The sequence below is a fragment of the Agelaius tricolor genome, unplaced genomic scaffold (genome assembly GCF_023055355.1).
Source record: "Agelaius tricolor isolate 1412-34295 unplaced genomic scaffold, bAgeTri1.0.p SCAF_2, whole genome shotgun sequence".
In the NCBI taxonomy this organism is placed as follows: domain Eukaryota; kingdom Metazoa; phylum Chordata; class Aves; order Passeriformes; family Icteridae; genus Agelaius; species Agelaius tricolor.
In genome coordinates this window covers 19415288-19441429 of record NW_027269262.1, presented here as the reverse complement: position 1 = coordinate 19441429, position 26142 = coordinate 19415288, and the positions used below count along the sequence as shown (strand labels likewise).

Sequence of the window (26142 nt, the reverse complement as noted above, 5' to 3'; positions counted from 1 at the left end):
CCTCTGCAGGCTGTGGTGAGACCATGGTGAAGCAGCTGTGCCCCTGCAGCCCCTGGGGATCCATGGGGGATGCAGAGATCCACCCACAGCCCGTGGGGGAGTTGTCCATGCCAGAGTGGGTGGATGTCTGGAGGAGGCTGTGATCCAGTGGGAGACCCAGTGGAGAGAGGGGGCCCTGCTTCCAGCCTGGAGCAGCACATCCTTGGAGGACTGCACTCTGTAGAAGAGTGACCCACACCATAGCAGCTTTGGGAAGACTCTGTGTCTGTAGGAGGGACTCACGTTGCAGCAATTTTGGCAGTACTGCTGCTCATGAGGTTGGAACCATGTGGGAGAAGAAGAACCATCTCCCATGGGAGGGACACCACGGTCTCACAGGGGACGGACTCCTCTTCCTGGGCAGTGAAAGAAAACCTCAGGCGATGAACTGACCAAAACCCCCACGCGCTGTCTCCCTGGCAGGAAGGAGGGAAGGTTTGGGGAAAAAACATGGGTTTTTATTTCACTTCTCATTTTCATCCTCTGATTCTGTTAGTAATTCACTTTGTACCTTTAAGTTAAGCCTGTTTTATAGGAAATGTGCCCTCTGTTGACAGAGTGATAAAACTATCCTTTGTCCCCTCAAAAAGGAAAGAAGCCCAGAAGTTTCCCTCCTCAATTAGGTGAGACGACATCCCATAGGGTCTTCACCTCAAACTTAAGGATAACTAATTGGACAGGAGCCAAAAAGTCTCACCTGGGCAATTTACTAGAAAAAGAAGAGAACAAAGAAACTAATTGCTTTTGTGAGGTGTTACCAGGAGCAAGAACCTCTTGCACCTAGCTCAGTTTTTCTCTGTTTGTTACTTTGCCTTTTATTAAACCCTTTTGTTTCCAACACTGCAACAGAAGCCATCCTGCTGATTTTTATGCCTCCAAGGGTAGCTGAGCTATCTTGGGTGTGTTATAGACCTCCAAGAGCTTATGAGACCTGGCTTGAGGAGGCAACTATTACACTGTTTTACCCTTGAAGTGTTTGCTTCTAGTCCTTCATGAACGCTTCATGAAACTTTTTTTTCTCCTCTGTCCAGCTGTGGAAGTGGAGGGTGAGTGACTAGCTTTCATGAGTGCCTGGCATTTGGCCAGTGTCAAATCACTGCATTCGGTCAAAATTTTAAAAGCTGATATTTTGTACCTGCTGTGCTTTCAGAGATACAACTTCAGTACTACATGCATCTGTATTAGCCAAACATTTAAAGATAAATATAAAGTAATTATTAATGATATTAGATTTTAAGAAACCCATGGATTTAATCTAGTCACTCTTGACATTTGAAGATCCATATTTATTGTCAGAAAGGTTTTACCCTTACAAAACCTTTTGGTTTCCTTTCTCCAGTCATTTTATTGCTGTAGTGCACAATTGTGTGCAAGGTTAAAATAAAGAATTACTGATCAATTTGTACCCTAACATTTAGAAAACTTGAATTTTAGTGACATCCGGAGTTCCCCTAAGGGAAATTTCTGCCAAATACACATACTAAGTGAAATGATTAAAAAAAAAAAAAGGAAAAAAAAAGAAAAAACCAACAAAAATACAGAACTGGGTCAGTTGTGTTATGAAGTACAGAAACATAATTTCAAGCATCATTGTGGTACTATGTTCTTGGAAAACATCATTTATTGGTTTCAGTAAAAAGAAAAATGAAGTACTTTCCTTTACAAATTCTCCAATGTCTTGAATCATGTGAAATGTCAAGTTATGGCTTCTAAGTTAGAAAAAACACTATGAGTAAAAACAGACTGATTAAACTCACAATGAATTTATGTCTACAAAGCAAAAAAAACCCCTCCAAACAAAACAGCCAGAAGGTAACAATGTTAATCAGACTATGGGAGTAAATTTACTATTTCTTTTATTGTCCAGATTGTGAGATCTTACTAGCTAGTAGTGTCATCCACCCTTTCTTTAAAGCTCAGTTTGTTTAACCACTGTGAATGTGTAGCATTGCAGTACACAGATGAAAAGGATATCCTCAAACCAACAAAAACTAGGAAAGACAGCTTTAAAATCTCATTTTTATCTTGGTGCTCCTAAAGAGATCAAAAGTCATAAATATCTTGGCATATCTTTACCTACAGAAAAAAGCAAACTTAGAAATAACAGAGACAATAACTAAAGTCTTCAGCTATTGCTTATCTATAAACTAAAATCAATAATCAATTACTTCTTCTCAAACAATTCAAGGTACAATTAAAATCACAAGAAAATTCACTTTCTTGAGGCAAGAAGCTAAATAATTTTGCTGCCAAATATTTGGTTTATTATCACCTGGCAAAGGAAAGAGAAGAAGACCTTAAGCACCAACACAGAAGAACTATGTTTACATGATGGCATTGACATCACTTAGATGTCTATATAACAAAACAAAACGAAACTAACCAAAAAAAGGGCAAATATCTTAAAAAAACAGTTTGATGTCATTAAAGGCAAAATAATAATAAAAAAAGAATGAAAATCCCTTCGAATAACTCTTGATCAGTAACATGTGCTAACCAAGACAATGACAGAGATAGTTTGCACACTTTATCAATCTAAATGCATTTACAGGATAATCTCCTGAACTATAGCCTATGTTCAAAACAGTACCCTCACAGATCTGTAAAGGATTTTAAGCTGAAGTGATGTGAAATATGCAATGGTTGACTATGTATATGGGGTTTTTCTTAGTTTCTGACATTATTTTTCCTTTACATCTGTTAAATAGATAGATTTCTAGTTGAACTCTTAAATTCTTTTATTAATGCCAGAGAAAGCACAGTTCATATGAAAATGTTCCCTGTGAAAATGAGGATAAAGGTTCTTCATACCTATATTTTTACTGCTATCAGCATAATTTTCCTTCTCTTATTTTCCCTTATAATTTGCTTTTCACTAAACACAGAGCTGAATTAGACACAAATGAGTGTGAAGCAACTTAAAATCCTTCATTTTCCAAAGTTCAGGGAGGTGCAACAGATTCTTTCCATTTGTTTCCACTTATAGCAAAGAGTAATTTGATGCTGTTAGAAGGACTTCAAGAATATTTCAATTTTCACTCTAGATGCATATTTTCAGCCAACCTAATGAACACTTTTTTACACTCAAATGCACAATGAGGTGGCAGGTACCTGAGATCCTGAGCAGTGAGTTCTGAGCTTTGCTTGCCACTTTTCAGCAGGTATGTTCAGTTTAATTCCCACTATAATGAAACATCTAAACATACCTAAGATAAAAACTTGCCAGATTTTAAACTTTATTTTACTAATCTGCTTGACAATAAAAGAACTAATGAACACAAATTTAGAAAAAAAAAAAAAAAACAACAAAACACAGTATAGAGTATTTGAGTTGGAAGGGACCAGCAATGATCAAGCCCAACTACCTGACCACTTTATAGCTGGCCAAATGTTAAAGCATATTAACAAGGGCATTGCCCAAACATTTCTTCAACACTGACAGTCTTGGGGTATCAACCACTTTTCTACGAAGCCTGTTCCTGTGGTTGACCACCACCTAAGTAAAGAAATGTTTCCCAATGTCCAGAGCAAACCTACCCTGACCTTCCCATGAGTCCCAGGGAGAAGAGATCAGCACTTCCTTCTTCTATTTCCCACCTCAGGAAGCTGGAAAGAGCCACTCAGCCTTCTTTTCTCCAAACTGGACAAGTCCAAAGTTCTCAGCAGTTCCTTTCTTCCATCCCTTTCACCAGATTTTGTGCATTCTTCTGAATACATTCAAGGCCCTTCGAAAATTTCCTAAATTGTGGGGCCCAGAACTGCACGCATTACTCAAGGGGAGACTGCACCAATGCTGAATACAATGAACTAATCACTTCTTTTGATCTAAGAACACATTTACAGTTAGTTCTTACAATGCTAGTTCCACAGAGCATTACTAACTATAAAACATAAGCTTATTTTATACTTATCTTTCCTGATGAAAGTTCCTCTCTTGCTGCAAGTTAAATAACCTATGATGTATTTTTTTTAAATTTCCCTCTTATTTTAGAAAATTTTATTAAATAGAAATTATTAAAAATATTATAGCTATTATATAATTGACAATATAATATTTATGTTATAAATATAAACTTCCTTTCTATTAATAACATGTTATTTAGATTTTATAATTAAGGACATGCATTTAATAGGGAAAATCCTACCTGTCTATCATTTGATATCCATAAGGCATTAACATCTGTGTGGGTATGGAAGCATCTACAACGGAATACTGACATTAATTTTATTTCTTTACTGAAAAGGAATGAGGCATTCAGAATTTTTACTTAGAACTTCTAATCAATCATTGAACATTTAGCAGGCTTCTCATCATTAAGAAAAACAAATGAAGCAAAGGAGTACTCTTGTTTTACGATATCTAATCTTTGTATTCACTTCTGAAAAAGCATTCTTGAAAATTTTTTCTCCTATGTCTACTTCTCTAAAGATGCATAGAAATACTCATAAAATATGGAAATTAACTCTACCATTTCACCAATTAAGTTTTACTATATGAGATCAGGGACAAAATGTTGATGGATATAAATGCAACTGTATCACTGAAATGGATATGTGAGCATAAGAGGTTCTTGAAAATCATGTGTAGAGCAGTTCAAGAGAAAAGCTGTGTGGAAGTCAAGTGGACCAATAAAATAAAAGCATTTTGAGTAGAAATTAGATCCTGAAAGTATTAAAAGTATTAATTTTAATGTATTGAGTTTAAGGCTCTACAGCCGTACATATTGATTCACAGAAATTAGAGAAGTGCTACAACACTAAGGTGTTCTTTTCAGCTAAATTTTTAGAACCCAGATCTTTTCTTGTCAAGAACATAGCCTTGCTTTTTCTCAAATTTTTGATATAATTATTTCTCTTCATATTGTATTAATATATGATCTCACTTATTTGGAACCAGTGTAGCATCAGAAAATCTTCCTTGACTAAAGAGCAATTCAGTTATTTAGTGAAAGGAGAACAGATTCCTGCCAGAATTCTCTCTCTGCCACCACTGTGGGGAGGACAGCAGCATTGATTTTTCTATTTTGTTTCTATGCATAAACTCAAATTTATATTCAGAGGTGTGCAAAGGAGAAAGGAATTGAAAGGTGAAGGCAGTAATTGCAAATGAATTGTTGAGTCACCGTCCCTGGAGATATTTAAGAGATGTGTAGATATGATACTCAGGGATATGTAGATATGATACTCAGAGGTGCATTTGATTCTCCTAATGATTCTATTACTCTATGAAGATAGAAATTAAACATGACTGTTACAATGTTTTTCCTTCTAAGCAAACATCTGCTTAAATTTTTAGTGCTTAGTAGCATTTTACTGTTTACACATTAATTCTCAACATTGAATGTAAAATGCCACCTACAGATTTAAATACATCTGTATTATGCTTTGTTCATCATTTGATATGATTTCAAGACCTTAATGAAATATCCAATTTTCACTTAAACACTTTGCTTAGAAAAGCAATTAACCATTGAAGTCCATACTATCAAAAACAACTCCTCATGGTCTATGCAAACATGCCCTGGAAGTGAAAAACTAGAAGCATAATGTGGGCATAGACACCAGGGTTCTGGTGTCTGTAACGATGACAAAATTTACTAGAACAAGGTCATTTTCACTAGTACTTACTCATATATAAACTGAAAAACAGCATTTAGAGATCACATTAGAATTCCATTGGAAAATGTGACCCTTCACTTACTAAAGCTTTACATCTAATTTACAAGGAAGCCATACTAAATTAGTTATCTAAATCTCTGGCTGAAATAGATCATAGCTGTGTCTTACCAATTAACCTTTCAATGTACAAAACCCCAAGTGATTTTGAACAATTTTGTTTCCAGCTCATTGTAAATGGAAAGTGTTCTCAAACATTCAGTATAACTCAACTAGTGATCTCAATTCATTTAAAAAAATTCTTCCCTTAATGAGATGGAAAAGAGAAAAAAGAAAACAGATTTTACTAATTTAAATCTAATTTCACTCACACATGTACAGATAACCACCATCATTTTTACATACCTTAAGTCCTTTATAACAAAATCAGATCAAAGTAAAAACATTCAATAGTGCTATTATCAGAACATTGAACAGCTTCCCAAAACAAAATTTGATCAAATTCAGTGAAGCTTACATACAGAAAATTACATTTTCTCAAATGCACAAACAAATATACTCTGTTGTTAAAATTCAAGATTTGCTTACTCCCAGTTCAGTCTAAGACTTCTGTCTGCAGTGACATTTTAATTTACAGTACCAAAAGGATACAACTAAATATCTAGCATGAACAGAAAACCAGACTTACTAAAAGTCAAATACACAAGAAAGTGGAATATAATTGTATTATGCAGAAACACAACAAAATAGAAAGCAAAGGAGCAGCTTTAGGTTCACCATATCAGCACCATAAATTTTCTTCAGATAATGGTAATGAAAGCAAAAACTGGTATGGGCTTATATTCCTGTCAAACAATCAAGACTTATAGCATATAATTTCCCTTGGATATATAGAGGCAAAAGCTCTTCTTACCTTCACACTGCTTGAAGTCTGATAATGTTCATTGCATAGAAAGAAACATCCCAAGATAAAGGAAGAAAACACTTTTTTTAAGCCATGACTTAGAAGATAATTTCTGAGCTCACAGGAGGTCTCACAGCATATTTTAAATTACACACTGACATACATTTCATTTTCATAAAGTGTAATTGGGTCTTGGTCTGTTCAGTGAGGTTAAAAACCAATTTTTGATTTCCCACAAATTGACTTGAGGCTGAAAACAATCTGTGACTTGAAGGAAAGGAAACAGCTTTGAACTTTGAACTTGAAACAGCTGAAGACTTTATTTAGTGTATGGTGCTGACTGTAGTTGTCTGCATATCAGGAGAGCATAGCAGCCTGTGCCTGTCTTAGGAGCAAAAGCAAAAAGATTCAAATACAGCAATCCTTGTACTAGGAGAACATTAAAAAAAAGTTTTGTTTTCCTCAGGCAGGTTTTTTAAATTTCAAAAATATAGTAGAGCAAAAATTAAAACTGTAAAGAAAAAATCTAGACTTCTCTGTCAGCTGGAACAAAATTTTGAGGTGAGAAAACTCAAGGATGAGTAGCCTATTAATAATTTACTGCTGTATGATCATTAGTAGTTTTGGTAGACTTTGCTTCAGTTTTCTAACCTATCACATGTGAATAGAAATTTCTTTTTCCCTTGTCTTGTATTCCCTTTTTTTGGCTCATGAGGTGCTCGGACTCTTGCTGGGGCTTGCATAGGATGATACTAAAAGACTGTCCTTGGGATTTCAGCATACCACAGTCAGAAATGTAACAAACAAAAGATGATTGCTTATTGTGGCAGATAAAAAGACTGTACTCAAGGCTTAAATGTTTATTAAGTCAAATATGAAAATTGGTTAAAAGTAATGTTCTCCTTCAATCTGACATATTCAAAGAAGAAAAGAACTGCAAGCCTGAGGCAAGACATTGTTCCATTAGAGACATCGCATAATGCCTAAAAATGTGAGAAATAGAATCAGACACAGAGATTCTTGTATTATATAATAGGCATGCCATCCCACCTATATTGGGAAGTGCTCTTGTCTTATTTGGAAAAAAAAAAATCAGGTGAAAGACAAAATATCCTCTAAGAAAGTACAAACTCACTTGCTTCACTTATTTTGCTTGGAATTTTCTCTCCTCTACAGCAAATGAGACATACACTATTCAGAAAATCTGAATGGTCTTGGATTGTTTCTGATTTCTAAAGTTTACAAATGCATCCTTCAATAAACCTGGAACTTTCTCACTGAAGAACACACACCTGAGAAGAAAGATTTCTCCATTTTCTGCTAATATTATTGAACGTTGTTATTTCTCCAACTGACCAAGAAAATGGAAAAGATACTAAAGCTCTGCATGTTCTAGCCTATTATTTCTCTTTTTAGTTTGGGACAGTACATATAAGTATCTATACACACAAAATCAGACTTTGTCCTGAGTTCTTGTCAAAAAAAAATTACATTGATTGTCAAGAGAGTGCTCTCAATACCACTATGAACATTTTAGAGCAGTCAGAAATATAAGAAGAAAGATTTAATGTTTAGGAGACTACTAGTTTTATACCAATAGAAAAAGGTATGTCTATACAAGTAAACTATTAAAACAAAGTCACTTAAATCAATGTAAAAAAAAAAAAAAAAACCACTCCCAAACTATTAAATACTTTTAAGAGAAAAAATTCTTAATTTTATATTTAAGACAGTTTTGTATTTACTCCTAATGAAACATTCCATTATTCTATGCTTCTGTCACCAGTGGAATCTTCTGTGTGCTCCTTTCTCCGAGATAGGTTCTATCTGTTAGCTCTGAATCCTTTCATCTGCTGGCTTTGTACTGCTTTTTATCTATTTGTACACAGTTCTTTTTATTGATCTGTTTATTTGGGTTGTCCAACTCTGCTGAGCAGGTTACACCATTTATCTATAACAACCCTCCTAAAACAGCCCAGGGCACCTTCGGCCTTTGTGTTTCACTTTATATCCACCTGTAGTTCCTTCCAACCTGCTTTCCAGCTAATCAGCCCCCTCACATAGTCTTCCTCACTAAACTGCCTTGGTTTATTCCTTCCCCTGTGCATGACCTCACATTTTCCCTTGTTGAACTTAATGAGGTTCCTGTCAGGCCGTTTCTCCAGGTTCCTCCGGGAGTCATCACTGCCTCTGGTCATCCACTGCTCCCTGTGTTGTGACATCAACAAACCAGCTGAGGATGCACTTTGCCCCATCATCCAGATCTTTAATGAAATTATAAGAACAGCTGAACCCAGTGTTGACCTCTGGGGTCCACTGCCAGCAACTGACCCCCAGCTAGACTTAATACCACTGGCCACTACAGTCTGGGCCTTTAGGCAGTTTACAGTCCATCTCAATGTCTGTTCATCCAATCCATTCTTTGTCAGCTTCCCTATGAGGATCTTACAGGAAAGAGTGTAAAAAACCTTGTTGACACCTAGGTAGCCTTAATGACCACCAGTGCTCTACGCTCATTTTCTCATGTAAGGTTATCAGTTTGGTCAAACAGGACCTCCCATCACAGCCCATGGACTTATGTATGTCCATTTGCTTAATCATTCCCTGACCTGATCATCTTCCATGAGTACATTTTCCTTGCACCAGGGTTTTCCTCGACTTCAGTAATTAAGATTTCTGGAGAATGATTTTGCCAGTTAAAACTAAGAGGAATTCAGAACCTCAGCCTTTTCCATGTCCTGTGTCAGCAGGTTCATTCAGCAGTGGGCCCACATATTCCCTATTCTTCATTTCATCACCTATGTACACATTGCAATCCTTCTTATTGTCTTTTGATATCCCTGACCAGATTCTGTTCAGTCCAGGCTTTGTCCCTCCTAACTGCATTTCTGCTCAAATGTTGCCTCTATACTCCTCCCAGATCATCTGCCCCCGCTTCTACCTTCTGTGTGCTTCTTTTTGTGTTTGAGTTTGCTCAGGAGATTCTAGCTCATTTATGAACTGTTGCTGATATTTTTGGCTGACCTTCTGATTTAGGTCTGGAGTGAGAACAATGAAATCTAAAACAGATAAAGCATTTATCAAATGGGTAATGAAATCTAAAACAGATAAAGCATTTATCACCTATGGGTTACACTCAGCAGTGTAACCCATAGGTGATAAATTCACAAAACTATGCAGACACCTTTTAATATTATTTAAGTAAAATATGCAGGAAATCAACATAGGCAGAAGGTAGACTCTACCAGTAGCACCATCTTAATTTTATTCTCAAGTCACTGTCAGAGCGAAAAAACAAAATAAAAAAAAATTAAAAAAGGGAGTGCAGCTGCTGAAGAGATAAGGGAAATTTAATGTTCTGTGAAATACTATTGAAGTATTTCCTCTTGTGTCTTCCAAAAGCCTTTATCATGGTACTTCTCTGTCACTTTTTTCCTGAAAATTCTTAAAAAGATCTCTCCAAGGACTGGTAGAGTCCAAATTGTGAAGCTTCCACAACTGCTGTACAATCCTTCTACCCAAACAGCTAAGAGCTTTCAAAAAACACATACTGAAAAAACTCTCTTATTAGTAATTCACCTTTGCTTAAGAGCACAACTTACTGCTTTTCAGACTGCAGGTAGTTACTTCAATTCCTGATAAAGTGAGACTTTATGTACATTCAAGAAGTACTTAAACTAAAGCAAGTGATTTAATGCTGCTGTCTGAATCATTAGTGTGCTTGCAGGGGACTCCCAAATCACTAGTTCAAGAACTACTACTCAGTCATTAAGGAATTTTTCAAAGTGCTGCACCAGCACTCAGGGAACTTCAAAGCATAAAAAACTTTTTCTGTACCCAGCAAGCTTCTGACACTTTTCAATTACTGTGACATTTTACTCATATTTTTCAAAACTGTGAGAACTGAACAATGTAAGGAAGAAATAAACCACCAAAGCTTCAGTACTCATGTAGTATTTTTGATTATGTATTAAGTTTTTCAACAACTGCAGTTACCCATAATATTATTCAGTTGTGAGCAGAGTTTGTGACCCCCTCGTCAGGGATATTCAATATAGCAGTAGAGCAATGAATTATTACCCCAGCCAGAGTACTAAGTCTGATTTGTGAAAGATGTGTACAAGAGGGGCACAGAATGGTGCCAGTGATTGTTTTCTGACAGAGGAAACTTTTCTCATTTTACTATTTCCTCTCTTGAAATCACATTACAAACATGAAAAATCCAAACAAACTGTTTTCTGTTTGCATCCACACACATTTTAAAACATATACTCCCACACTACATAGACAGCATGCTGATAATTTTGAATGAAATGGTTATGTTCTTAGCATCCTTTCATTTCTGTAGGTAGCATGGGTCTGGCATCCATTTTCACTAAAAATCTTTTATAAAATAAAAATCATTTAAGCTTGGGAAAAAGCATGGCAAAAAAAATTCATCACCACCACCTGCTACATTGAACTCTCCCACTTAAAAAATGATGCCTTCAAACAGACATTCAAATGAATATTACACCTTTTCTATCTAGTTCCAAATTTATATGCTATTTGTATAGCATATAAACATCCCAAAGGCCATTTTTGCAAAGTCTCCCTAAAATCCTTATGCACTCTGGAAGCTGGTCTTATCTTTTCGAAGATCTTACAAATTCCAAGCACAATGATTCCAAATAATTCTGCAGGTATGATGACTGTAGAGAGAGAACATATTTAGTTATCTTTTTTTTTTTTTTTTTAATTAGCAGTCTGAGTTATTGTAAGAACTGCTATTTAGGATATCTCCTGTATTTCTACACTTGTGCTTCTGGAATACCCCTAGCAAGTAGGAATAAAGATTAGGTTAGTTATTAATCACAATATTCTTGCTGAAAACTTCTTAATTTTCTATGGAAGAATGCAAAAATTGTAGGCCAAGAACTTGCTACTGTTTTGCTGGGGTTTTTTTTATAATGGAGTAAGAACTTATTGAGAAAAATACAGCAATGCAGTGTAACTTTCATCTGCATGGTAAATGGGATGCTTTTCATCTTAAGGACTGTCAAGATAGTGAACACCATATGAAAACTAGTAACATAAGTCCTTCTCTTACCCCATGACACTGAAAACTATCAAAAGAGAATGTGAGAACTATCAAAGGAGAATGTAAACAAAAAGTACATGAGAACTCAAAAAATATTGTGCATCTGTTAAAAAAAAGCAAGATCAAAGTCTAAATTCATTCTGGTTTTACTAAGGGTGTAGAACTCCTAGGCTACATTACAGTATCCCCTGTGAGTTCACATAACTCAGCACCATAAAGATTTATTAGAGTCCACGTCTCAAAATTCTCACTGGCACTGAAACAATGGAAAATATCTATACAAATCTTAACAAAAAAATTAGAGTGAATTTTTCTAGTGATTGATTTTCTTGCCATTACAGCACCGACATTTTGTACTGTGTTAATCTTGGTAAGGCACTTCTTAAATATAACCTTACTAAGTACCTGCATTTACTCATAACATTCTTATAATTACTAGCACATTCAAAGGGTTTGGAAAATAGAATCTGATAAGGGTTATGTTTACACACACTCTTTCAGTCTCCCTGAAGTAGCTGAATAGATTAAAGATGGATTAATCTGACAAAATTTAGATCTTTAAAATGCCTTAAGCAGCTAGTCATTTTGACCCCCCCCCCCCCCCCTTTATGTTCAGCAGAGGGAAACAGATATCTCTAACAGGTCAGAAAAACTGTTTACATCTTTCCATCAAATATAAGAGCTCAGCCTCTCCAGCAAAAATGGTTTTTAGGTAAACATTCTAAACATCCTCATAGTGGACCCTGAGCACCTTTTTAACTTGTGAAGCTGAAGTTCTAGCTCTGCCTCCCAGGAATTTCAGAAGAGTGTTACTCCTACAGTTCTGATATTCTGTATTGCCTCACAACAGGTGGAAAGGTTCCAGAACTGAATAGCTGAGGCATATTCTCTCAAATGTGCTTTACTGCAGCTGAATTCAGTCTTGGAAGGCAAACCATACATAGACAAATTCCTCCCCTAATATCACATATCTTTCCCTGCCTCTGAATGACACATATTTATAGAGGTTTTCACTAGGTAGTGATTCCCCTATTTTTAATTTTTCTTTCCCTAGAATTATATTGTGTTATGTAAATTTTCAGGTTTTTTACAAAACACATCTCATTCTAAAACTCTGCATGCAGACTTAAAAGATCTTTCAGAAGAAAATTTAGGTCACCTGCCCATTATTTAAGATAGAAATAAAAATTTGTTATAGCATGCCAATTCTGTAGGTCTGTTTTCTTTAAAAATTATGTGGTGCATCCAGTGAAAGCAGAAGAGCTTTTTGATACCTGTACATTAGCAGTCATCACTAAAAACACAGCATGAACAAGTTGTTTCACAGAGAAAAACATCTAAATTATTCTCCCTTCAGATTTGTATTTGTTCTTATTTTTATGACAATGCCATCAGCTCCCCAACATGCCTACTACATCCCTTCTAAACAAAAGATTGCATATGCTGTGCCTGCAGCTATTTGTGCACTGAAAGGGTAGTTAGAAAAACTACAGTGACCGGTTGATTAGCTGCTACAAATACAAAGTGTGATGCTCAGGTCCTGTCCTGTCTGTCCTCCCCTCAAGGGAACAGCAAAACTACTCCCACATTCAACCCATTAATGAGTTTCCCCACAAACCATGTACAAACCTAATGACCCTCGAGACTTCCTTACTTTGACCTTCACTACATACTGGCAAATCAATTCACCAGGGACTGGCAGGCAGAAGCAGGCAGCCTTACTAAGCCACATTAGGGAAGGAAAACAGGCCAGGAGCGAACGAGGCATGCAGTGGAAGTGTGGATGAAGAATTCATTTTCTACAGAAGTTGTAAAATAGTCGTCACAAACTGTAGGACAATGCACACTGATGGCGTATAATCGCTATGCAGATCCTGTTCTGCCACTCTGCCGAGATGGTGCTGATTGACTGAGCCCAGCACAGCACTGTGCATGAGAAACAGTTACAAAAATTGTTCTTCACACTATGCTTGCCATATGTGCATGCCTTTTGCTTAAATAAGCTATATGAGGTGTCAGTACAATTTTAGCACTCTTGAAAACAGAATGAAAATTCAAAGCCTACGATTGCATCCGTATGACCATATGGCCACAACTATAGAATTTATAGGGGGTGAATGCAATAGGTAATTCAAAATTTTTCCCAGAACTCTGACATAAGTTTAAAAAAAATAAGCTTAATAATTTCTCACTTTAATTTTTATCATTCAGTGTCTTTTTAATGAAATGGCATATGAGTAACAAAAAAATCAATACAGTGTGTCTTAAGTAACAGAGAAAAAAACTAAAAAATAAAACTACAGATCTCAGCATTGCTCAAAGAAAATCTAATAAATCACAAAAGTTTAAAAGAAAAAAACTTCACTTTTCTACTTAAGAACTCATTACAATTCTTCTTAGATCATCTCTTTAAAATTTATTTTTCCCCAACACCAACTGAAGCTGAATTTTATTCTGTCATAAACATTTAAGGCAAAATAAGTTATTTCAAATAATCTAAGATTAATTTTTTGGAACAGCATTCTCATTTTATAATTTAATGTACAAGGTAATAAAAATATATCAATTAGTAACTGAAATGATTTTCTTTCACTTGAAGAGTTTACAAATTATTTTCCTATTGAAGCCAATATGAAGTGCACATTTTTAACTGATTGCAGGTATACCTGTTCTGAATTCTTCAATAATTAATATATATCACTTTTTTTTTCCTAGCAATAAAAAAGTTTTTTATATATTTGACCCATCCTTGCAAAAAACTGGGCAAAATCTAAATAATGGAGTTGGAAGTTGAGCTTTTAATTAAAAATTAATAAACAAAAATATGCTAATTATATTTGATAATATGCTAATTTATTCAGAGAAGATAATTATCATCACAAGCTTACAATAATAACACTGAAATTAAAGAACTGGCTCACTGAAAAAAAATAGAAATATAGGAAGAAATATCTTGAACAGCATACCAGAGTATAAGATGTATAAATGCAAAAATACATTTCTAACACATATTAGAAACTTTAAAACAACATGCTTTTATAATATATTTCTGAATTAAAAAATACCACTTTTGAGATCAATACAAATATATCAATTCATAGCAATCAAATAAATTCCAATTAATTGTCAATATCATTTGCAGACTGTGGGAACATCCTACCAAAATATATTAAAAACTGTACGCAATTAAAAATGTAGTGGTTTCTTTCCTTAAAGAGTTTATATAAATAAAAAATTTATAACAGATAATGAAAATTACTCTTCAAAACCACTGAGTAATCAGCTTGTTTTAGAAAACACTAAGAACATAGATTGCATTTCTGTATGATGGCAGCAGTCCTACTCTGGAAAAATAAGGCAGCTCTGCATTTGCTTCTTCTTGGTCTCTTCTTGTAGGAGGAAATTTCTCCAAACTGTCTCCAACATCTTGTCATTAGACCAAAGGTGAAATACTGACTTATTTTCTTCTTCTTTGAGTTTACAGCGCTTCTGAAAGATAGCTGTTTACCTTTCTAAACTGATTAATCAATTCATTGAAACAAACAAAACATCCCAGGTAGCTAGGATAGCTCCTGATGCTATAAGAAGAATATGTTTATGCTTATAGCTATGTAGCTATATGTAAATGCTTATAGCTTCTGATGCTATAAGAAGAAAAATACAGTTTGCCAAACAGTCTTGATATTCTTGACTTTATAAGCTAAGCAGATTTTCTCTTCCAATTCCAAACACACTTATATCAACTTGTTAGACATCACTACTGCAGCATCCTTCAAACTTCAGGTGTTTCTTGGTCAAAGATAATTACCTTTTCTGTTGGGAGGAGTACTTCATACACCATTATCTCACAACCTTAAAATAAATAAGCAATTCACAGTGGTGAAGGGAAAATTAAGTAAAAGAAGGAGCACAGCTATTAAGAATGAGAGAAGATCAAAGAAACCCCACCAAACACAAACACACAAAGAAAACTCACTTGTGTCTTGAAACCAATCCAGAAAACTGAGTAGTGCTTTCCCCAGAGACAAACTATGAATAGGATAATGAATACAATTAAACCAATTCATTTTCCAGGCAAGTACTCCATTTTCTAAGATGTGATACACGTGTCAATTCAAGTCTAGACTGAACTTCAAATCTATGGCTTAGGTAAATAACTTCATTCAAGGTGTGGAAAGCACACCCTCAATTATGCTACAAACGATACACAGCTGGCAATAGGATTAGTAACAGCTGCAACCAAACTGGTACAGACGATGATTTTATTTTATCTTCCAAATGAATCATACTGATAGTCTAACCAGCTGCACAGTTAGATTCCTTATTTTGTAATACCACCTAAATCTCAGTTTCTAAAGTTTTTAGTTAAGAGTACGTGTTCCTGTATGCTTGGCTGAAATTTATCAGCATAAAATACAACAATAATTAAGTGAATGAAGCCAGGGCATTAACATCAATAGCTTGCATTCTACATTCGTAGTCTCATGAAGGAAACATTAATGATTGTAGTTAGTGAATGATTGGAACTCAAATAACATCATGGCCTTTGAAAAAGAAAAACATTCTCATCAATACCTATGGTTCATCTGATAAATATAAGGCTGAGTCAGAGCAGTACTAATGGATTACTTTCCATGGATCAGTACTTGGTAAAAAGGTAGTGTGCCAGACAAGATACTTTTTTATAAAACATGTTCTTCATTAGAAAACACAATTAAAAAAATATATAAAACAAAGAAAATCCAAAAACTTCTTAAGAAATTAAATGGAATAGCATCAAACTCTCCCTTTTTCCTCAATAACAGCAAAAATTGCTTTTGCATTTCTTGCTGTTGCTCTGCTCAGTTCTGATCACTTTTAAATTTAGTAACATATCACTGAAGAATATTTTTTGAGAATTAGTAATTTATGCTTATTCTTGTATTTTATTCCCAATTTTGAGACAAGGGGGGGAAACCCCAAATGCCAAGTTTTGGTGAGTATTTCTATTCTTAACTTCCAATTAACAGGTTTCACTGGCGGGTTTTAGCTGCTTGACTAAACATAGAACTAGTTTGTACATACAGCTGATTATTGTCACTCAAAAGCTCCTCAGACCCAAGATTTAGATGGGTAAAAATTCTTCATATAATCTTATGTAACAAATACTGGCTATTGCACAGTTAAATCAATTGATAACTTTGATTTTTACTAATTTATTTGTCCTCTTAGAAAACTAAGAAATAAACAAACAATCCCATGTAGCTTACTGAAATCCTTTATACCCAAGATGGATTTAAAAAAAATATATAATCCTAAACCTGTTTTTGGAGCTATGACTTCAGTTTCTTAATATCTGCTTTCTAACTGAAGCTTAGCTTAACATTCTACTTACCTAAGAAAATTCTTACCTCTCCAGCTAAAATCTCAAGGTTTGAAGAAACAACATGTGCTTGACATTGTTATGTGGTCCCAAATTCATATCTTTTTTGTCATTAATTTTTCTCTAGTTATAAAATTGTATACCTCACAAACTTGGCATTATAGAATGGCCTGTGTTTAATATCAAAATTTCTTACCCAAATTCAAAGATACTGGGAGTCTACCTCTCCAGGCTAATTTGAAGACAGTATATTCTTTCCTGCTCGCCATAGATACCAAGTTATTTTAATAAATATCCATAACCCCATCCAGCAAGCAGAAAGCAAACACAGAATTCTCCCAGAAGCCAGGGCATCTCCAAAACAAGAAACACTCCTGAACTGCACTTTTTGATGCTTTCTGTGTGGGATGAAAGGGAGGGGATGTTGTAGCAGCTTGTTTTGCTATCACAGGACACTGGGGCTGGGGAAGGCAGGCCAAGGGGAGTGTGCCACTGTACCAACATTGCTCCCTCCAAACCTTTCTCATCTGGGCCACCCACAGGAACTTGGCCTCAATGCACCTCAATCTTGCATCCAAGCTGCCATTACAGTTAAGAATCCACCAACTCTACAGCTCCAGGGACTCCAGGGCTGAAGGCTTTTGCCCTAGTATCCCCGAATCTGTAGGTTTTGTGACTTTATGAACCCCAAACCTAGTGCATTTTAAATTACAGGTTAATTTACATGGCTGATAAACAATCTTTGAAATAACCTAGACAATAATTTTAAAATGTAAAGAAAGATAAAACTAAGAAAAAAACTATAATATGACCCATTTTATGAACCTAAATTAATTCCCTGCCAAGTAAATTAGTAAAATATCCATTTTACACATTCATAGATATTTGAAGACAACATGAGTGTGAAAAAAATTATTACTATAGCCAAAATAAACATGACATCTCCTCCCAATCTTCGAGTTACTCTCACTTGACAGTTAATTACACCTAAAGGTCTTTTTCTAAGTATTTTAGGGACCAAAATTTTAAAGCTGGTAAAAGTAACTTGTGAACCAGAACAGAATTAGATTAGTTATCATTTGATTAGAAAAAAAATCCAAATAATTTCTTTAGATATTAGTTCACACTTTAATTCTAAATTTACCACTTGTAGACTTTTTGAAGATGCCCTAAGCAATCTGTTCAATTCATTAGTTCCCATTTCTCTTCAAATAGCTGTTTGCTTATTGCAGCTGCTTCATTTTCTGAAGGCAGTGACACTGAAATTCTTTTAAATCTACAGTGCTGTACCACACAAGTTTCTGGTGGGACAAGCATTCCTCCTCCTCCAATTTTTCCTGTCACATTACAAGTAAGCAACTATTAACAGAAAGAGAGGAGACACAGTTAAACTTTACAAGGTTCATAGAACAGATTGGCATGGATTTCAAAGGATCCGGATTTCTTTTCTTAAAAGAAATGCCACTATTGAAAGAGAAGGAAGGGTCTCTATTTTGTTCAAAAACTCCACAAAACTGCCAAATTGAAACAAAAGGTTACATAACAGAGCCAGGACCAAGACTTTGAATAAATTTATAGGTCTGTTATTTAGACAGAAAAAAAAAATTGACTTGCATGACTCTCCTTAACCAAATACAGAGGTTTTTGCAGTTCATATACAGTCAGACAAAGTAGTCTAGAAATTTCTGAGAAAAGAGCAAAAATCATGAAAATAGAGCTTAAAGCTTTCCACTTCCTTCTATATGCAGACTTTCAGACATAATTATTCAAACACTTCTGAATATTTAAGTGTATGTATAAAGTAACCTAGTGGTCTGACTGTAGAAAACAAATCCTTTGCTGAAATGATTAATCTTCTCTCAAGCTGATACACATTATTTTGATTCACAACAAACTGTCTCTTGAAATCTACTCTTTTGAGATTCACATATGCAAAGCTGTTGTAATGACAACACAGAGCTGTGTATCAGCAGAGCATCAAATCAGTAATCACATTGCTTGCCCTGATGAATAAGCTGAAGTTCTGCAGAAATGAGCTGGATACACAAAAGCAGAGAGACAGAAAATTAAGCCAAAACCAGCTATTCCAGTGAAGGTCATTCTTTACTGATATAAATGAAAAAACACCACTGAATATCTAGAATTATTTCAAGACATATTTTAGTAATGATTTGGAAGAAAAGCAAAAATGTATCATTTTCACTGTGTATAAAGGAATAACATATTATTCTACTTGAGCATAACCTGACAGTACTCTCACTAGTCAGTTTGCAATATCATTCTACTGGGCTCATGATCAGTTCTCATCTTATGTGCAGCTTTTTTTAGAAGAAATTTGCTTTATTTTATTCAAAGATACTTTTCCTTAAAGAAAGAACAAAGCATACCAGCAAAAAGAAAAAAGGGTGAAAATTCTTTTTTCTCTATGCAAAACACTGTTGATCTTTCACCAGTGTTTTGTCTAGAATAACCTATAAAATGTTGGTCTAGCTGTCCAATGCATTTGAACTCAAGGAAAAGCCTAGAAAAACTAGTAACATATTGATGGAATTGCAGGGAATTTTCATAGAAGAAAACTAAAAGAACTTAACAAAATCAAGGCCAAGAGGCCTTGATTGCTCTCCAGAATTGCCTTATTGCTCTCCAGAAATTTGTTAAATGTTACAGATTTGGGACAGCAGAAAATTACTCAAAGTAAAAGAAATTAAAGATAGTTAAAGTTAACTTTAAATATAGATTTTAAAACTCCCAATCTCTCACAAACAATCTTCCATTTCTGGCCAGCAGCCATAGTCCATAATGCTAGGGATGTCACCATTAAAATACACTTCCAGTAATCCACTGGCTAGGTAAACTCCTTGGACACCTACAGACAACTTATTAGTGTTCTTGATTAAACTGATATATTCCCATATCCATCTGAAGCCACATCTAGTTCAGACTTGAATATTGACTTCGCAGTTCTCACTGTGTGTTGCTCACCCATTGGCAACTTGCCCATGTCTGTACAATAATGAAAAACACTTTTCCTTGGCATTTCTGCTCTCTCTTCCTTCTTTTCCCACCGGCCTTGGCATACAAAGATTACTGTGTGCTGCCTCCAGCTCCACAGTCAAACACCTGCCCTGCCTTGCCGTGCATGAAGTGCACTGGGATAACTGTGGAATCCACCCAGTGTGCTTAAGGCAAGGCCTTAAGCCTCTCCAAGGCTGCCCACAAGAGCCTTGGACACAGATCGGCAGAAAAGACAAAAGAGAGATAGGTCTTGCAATCATCTTCAAAAAACGTCAAAAAGAACAATCCTTGAAACCTATGAGTTCATGAACCCCAATCTCATGCCTGGGAGAAATCACAAAGGGTGTCCTCTTGATCTGCAGTCCTTCTTCAGCCCTGCAGAGTGAGCCTTGGGACACCAAAGGGCAGGGCAAGGACAATGAGAACATCAGAAAAAGGGATATATTCTTGCAAATTTTGTATGTATCTCATTTTAACAGAATATACTGAACCACAAGTTTTAGCATTTTCATAATTGGAATAATAATAATAATAATAATAATATTGTTAGATTAAAAATTATAATACTCAACAATACTGTCTCCAATTGATGGAAATTGAAGCTTGGATTGGCAACAATTTTATACTCATCATTTTCACTTCCCACTCAATTGTCTTCTTACAGAGATAAAAAAATAATTAAACTAAGTAATAACATGATGATACTGAAATGCTTTATCTATATCTGATAACTTCTCTTTTTGTCTTACATTACTGCCCTATATCAATGCTATTCTAATGAAGACACTTTCCTACTGATAAGCTAAGGACATAGTTGATTTGTAATAGCTTGAAATAAGCAATTAATTTAAATACTTCTATAATGTTGATCATTACTAACTGTCTTATCATACAGTCACTCCTGCATATTTGTTCCTATGCTGCTCCAATCTCTTAGGGAACTAAATATCTGGTTATGCTGGGAGGTGGAGAAAGTCAGGGTTCCATTTCAAAACTCGTTCTCATAGGGGAAGGATACCACTAATAAGCTGAATGATAGAAATTGAAGCAAAAGCTTGAAAATGGGGTAGAGGCATCCAAACATTTCTGTATTCAGAAATCATCTGGGCAATGTGCTGCCAAGGACCACTTCCTGACAGATGCAAGAAATTCTTAGTGAGGTGACTGCATTTTCAGGAACTTTGTGGAAGCAACACTTCAAATTTTTCATGGTCACAATGACTGAACAATTTTCCATTGTGGAAAGGAATAAAATCACACACAACCACTTTCCAGTCATTGTCACAACAAAAAAAAAATCCAAAAAACCTCAAAAAAAGCCCCCCACCAAAACAAAGAAATCAAACCCCAAAACTAGAAAACAAACACACACAAAGCAAAAACTTGGGAAGAAAGATGATGTGGCCAAAGTTCAAATACTGTAAGGATGAACACATATATACTACATATATAGTCAACTTTCTTTTCATCTGTTGTTATTATATTTTAAAAAGTCAAGAATGAGAGTTCACTGAGATTGAACTTTTTATCTGGCATCTGGTATATCTTGTTTCATTTACCTCATAACTCCATATAAGCAAAAAATCTCTCTTTGTTTTTTTATATTCAGAAACAATAAGACTACTGTAAAGAGACAATTTTTTCTCAATAAATGTCATAATTTTTCACTGGGAGAGATTCCTGTATCTTCATACTAATTAAAAAACCCCAAACTAACTCAGCAATATCTAACAGCAAAAACACCAAACACATTGTTTCAAATGAAATTATGGAAATGCTCATGAATATTTCAGGCAAATTTCAGTGTCAAGGGATAAAAGTTCATAAAATTTCACAGCCTGAAGACATGATTAACTTTTAGAAATAGCTCCTCTTTACTAAAACACAAGAGATTAATTCAGTGCTGCAAAGTAAGGAACTTTAATGTGAGAACTGGGCTGTTCAAATTACAGAAAGGTACCCCTCTGAGATCACTAACAAAGGCAGTTGAAGCCAATGGACGTGTCATGTCAATAGTTAATCCTTCACTAACAGCAGTTATTGAGAGACTCTACTGAGGATATAGGTTTTCCACCCTTAGTCCCCATCTCTATGTTGAAAAACCCAGATGTTAACCAGGTGTTTATCTCAAATCCTCTAAAACTACTTTTAAAATTTAAAAGGAAAACTATTTAAGCAACAGAAAACCATCGCACCAAGGCAACACTGAGTTTTAGGTTTGCAAGGCAGTATTAAAGGTTATCTTCAAATAGAATTTGTAATGGTTGCACTCTGTATGAACAGGGACACAATGAAGATTGTGCAACCTGCTTCTTTGGCAGCAAATGCTGCAGCCCCTTGAAATAATAACATGATAAGGAGTTTGGCTGCTGCAAACTCAGAAAATCAGACTTTTTCATAGTGGAATAAAATTTGCTGGTTTCCTGTTATGGATTGAAAACATCCCTAAAAAACCCCAACGTGAAAAACAACTAATATTTTCTTACATATTCTACTCAATGAAACCTTATATGTCTAAGCATCTTCAAAATTGGTACACCATAATGCTTCTTTTTCCACTTAAGATTGGCCTCTCATCAGAAACTTCAATAAATCTGCAACTAAAGAAATGATCAGTACCTCTGAAGAACTGTGACACATCTGTTGAACAAGGCAATAATATTTTATTATATGCACATGTAGGCATAAGATTTAAAAGAAGTTTGGGTTGCAATGTTGGTTTTCCCCCTATCCCAATAGAAATATGTTTCTCATTTAAGTGTTGCGTGATTTCTTTTCTTCAGGGATGTACTTCTGCCCTGTGAAATTCCTTTAACAGATTTAAATAATTGGGTTCTAAAGTTTAGATTTTGACTCTTCCTTGACTGTGTGTGTGAAACGTACAAAGCTAAATTGAGTGTGCTCAAATCCAAAGTTTCTTTTTTTTTTTACTTTTGAAGTATACATGTTTTAAAGGGAGATTGTATTATTGATCAGAACAGATGGCAGTTTATTTTGCCTTTTTAATGTATTAATATTTTTATTACAATTATAAAGTCAGATTTGCTCCATAACTCTTATAAAGAGAACAAATGAGTTTTAGGCACAGAAGTTCACAATTTGTAGGAAAAAACAAAAATAAATTTAGCAATAAAAATATGATTTTTTTTAAAAAACCCATTTCCAGTAAATTATGTGTAGATACATTTAAAATAAGTACTTTAAAACCTACATGTTTAGTATAAAACAATTGCTTCTACAATTAAATTTAGCTTTTAGAAAATAAGTGCAAACCTTATTTATTTAGAGAGGTTGTTTTCAGTAAAATTCCTTAAAAAACTTTTCAGTATTTTTTTTGCAACATGCCATAACTATTTTAGTTTTATTCCTTGTTCCAAACTCTCAGGAATATGTTTGAATGCCCTAATGGAGTTAGTTAAAAAGGAATGCATGCAGTTTTGGGAATTAATCTTTAAAATGGCCTATCCTGCTTGAAGTGTCATAAGTAATAGGTACTTTTATGGTTAATGATATTCCCATTGTTCTCCATTTATGGTTCCATTGAAATAGTCTTTGGGTTGTTTTCTGTACTGGAAAACAATAGTGCTTATTACATTTTCTCTGCTCCAGAGAAGAGACATTCTGTGATATGAGCTAGTTCAGATGAAAGTTCTTTTCTTTATAGTGGTTTCATTTTAGGATAATTTAGTATTAGAATTTTATTGGGTTTTTTGATAGGAACGTATTCAATCAACAACTCTCCATGTTAAAAGTATATCTGCAAGAGTAAAAAGCAAAAGATAAAGAACACATAAAATGCAGAAAAAACCCCCTAATTGTTGAAAATAGCATCCACAGAGTGGCATTGCAGCCATTTAATGACTTATATATGTTTAAAAAAATGGAAAGTGAAGCACAGCTCGATTGTGCTTCTGCTGTGCTTGTTTTGTTTTCCTACACACTGACTCACGTTCCACAAGAATTCCTATCCAATATGCAGTGCCAGTACATAAGTACAGTAAGACATGAAATAAGACAGTACATAAGACATGAAATCAAAACTCACATTTCATTGAGCTTAAGTATTCTTTTGAGCCTGTGCCAAGATGGTTTTCAGTCTAAATTGATAGGATGCCAAAGAGCCTGATGAGAGGTGGACAAAATATTTTTTCTATGACAGCAATCATGTCCTTTATATGACAGAATATTTTACAGGTATTTTGAAAGCTATTTAAAGTTAAATATTAATTTTAAAAGATCTTGTCTTTACTGGGAAAACAAAAAAGCACCCATTCTGTGTTGAAATTAATATTTTATCTCTCTTTGAACCACTCACTCATTTAAATGGCTTTCCATTTAAAAGTCTGAAAATCTGTCCTAAAAGCAATAAAATCAGGAATTGTTCCAATTCTTCTCTTGTTGCAATCTCTAACTATAATCACAATCTAAATGTAATAAAAACTATGATGATACATTCCAGGAACACAAAACACAGCACTGATCTGTGAAACACTCAGGGAGGAGTAAATGAACATAGGCATGAGCATGAAGTCCTAAACACTTTTTTGATAAATTCCTCCCTGAACTGACTAGATGAAGTTTTATGCTTTCATTGTATGAGTCCGCAGGAAGCTCTCTAAACACTTTCCTTATTCATCTATTATGATTCAATATCCAAGAAAGGTGTTTGGTAGAAACACACTAATTATAAGAGAAAGACCAAGTACTAGAGCTGATGTATTTTATATGCTTTGTTTGAAATTCAGAGTAAGATAGTGTTACACACATACACATTGATGTTTTATGAAAATGTTCCCTTGTGCAGAGCCAGGTACACATTTGACAAGCTGAACTGCATTTCTTCTGTTCACAATGAAAGCAGATAACTCAAGAATTGGGGTAGGTGCCCTGCTGTCCCATTAAACTCACTGTGAAATAAAACTAACCACATAATCAAGAGAGTCAATTTAACCTAAAATACATGTGCCAGACCCTTAAGGATGTGTCCACATATTCTGGATTTATTTACTCCCTGCAAGGGCACGTATACAGCATACAGTTGCTGTATGACAAAAGCAATGCAATTTTACAAATTCTTAATTAAAAGACAATGAAAAATATTTTTTTTTTCTTTTCAGTATGAAACCTTGAATGAAAGAATTTAGATGGATTCATCTAAATTCATCTAGATTTCTTGTCTCTCTTTTAACCAATATTTACTTTAAGATGTAAGACATTCTTTTCCTCCGATTTGTTTTCATTCAGTAACACCTTTCCAGTCATACAGCATGGAAGTTATGCAATACTCTACCAATTTTCGTCCCTTTTTTTTTTCATACATACTCATTAAATCTTCATTCCTTCGAACTATTTATCTAAAACTGAAAGTATATACAAATTATGTAAGGTGCTCATAGAACACATATTTATGTCAAGAACTAGAAGCAGCACTTTATGAGAATCTAAAATCCTAAGCCCTACACCTGTTTTAAAACTATTCCCTTGTTGTTTTAATGATTTTTCAACCTCAGAATATTTATTTTATGCCTCTGTTTCATTAAGTATGAAATCATCCCAAATTATTGTGATATTTTATAACCCATATTCTAAAACATACATATCAAATCCTGGAATTTACCAAATGTATTTGACAATCTCATACTGGGTTTATTCTAGTTATCAAGCTGCAACAGAAGGCACTGAAACAACGAAGCAGCTCCAGAAGAAACAGATTAAATCTGAGATTGCTAATATAGGTTATCATTGCCACAAGATATTTAGGAGGTCAAAAGCACAGATGTGTGCAGCTTCATAAGGACAAGATTATCCTAAAGGGGTAGATCTTTTTCATACAAGCCTAAGCCTAAGCATGTATGAACTAAAGAAGTTAGTAGAAGCTAATTAGTAGAAGAATATATGAGGAAGATCCCTTAATCCATGTTCTTTTCTTATATTCCATAATCACTAGGAACTTGTCACTGCCAGAGATATGATAGCTGCTCACATGTAGTATTAGTTTGACAGTGTCTGACAAATAGTAAGCTGCATTTCTACTCCTGTGCTCATGTCATGTCACTTTCTTACAAATGTTATTCAGCAAAATCACAGCCTCAGACACTTTTAACTTTTCAAATGGGAGACCAACAC

At 34.8% G+C, this 26142-nt stretch overlaps 1 protein-coding gene across 6 annotated transcripts in view; it reads right to left on the bottom strand.

The window, feature by feature from the left end:
- The window catches only part of CDH18 (cadherin 18), a 494422-nt gene that overhangs the window by 295557 nt on the left and 172723 nt on the right, over positions 1-26142 (bottom strand). The gene's annotated exons all lie outside the window — the stretch shown is intronic.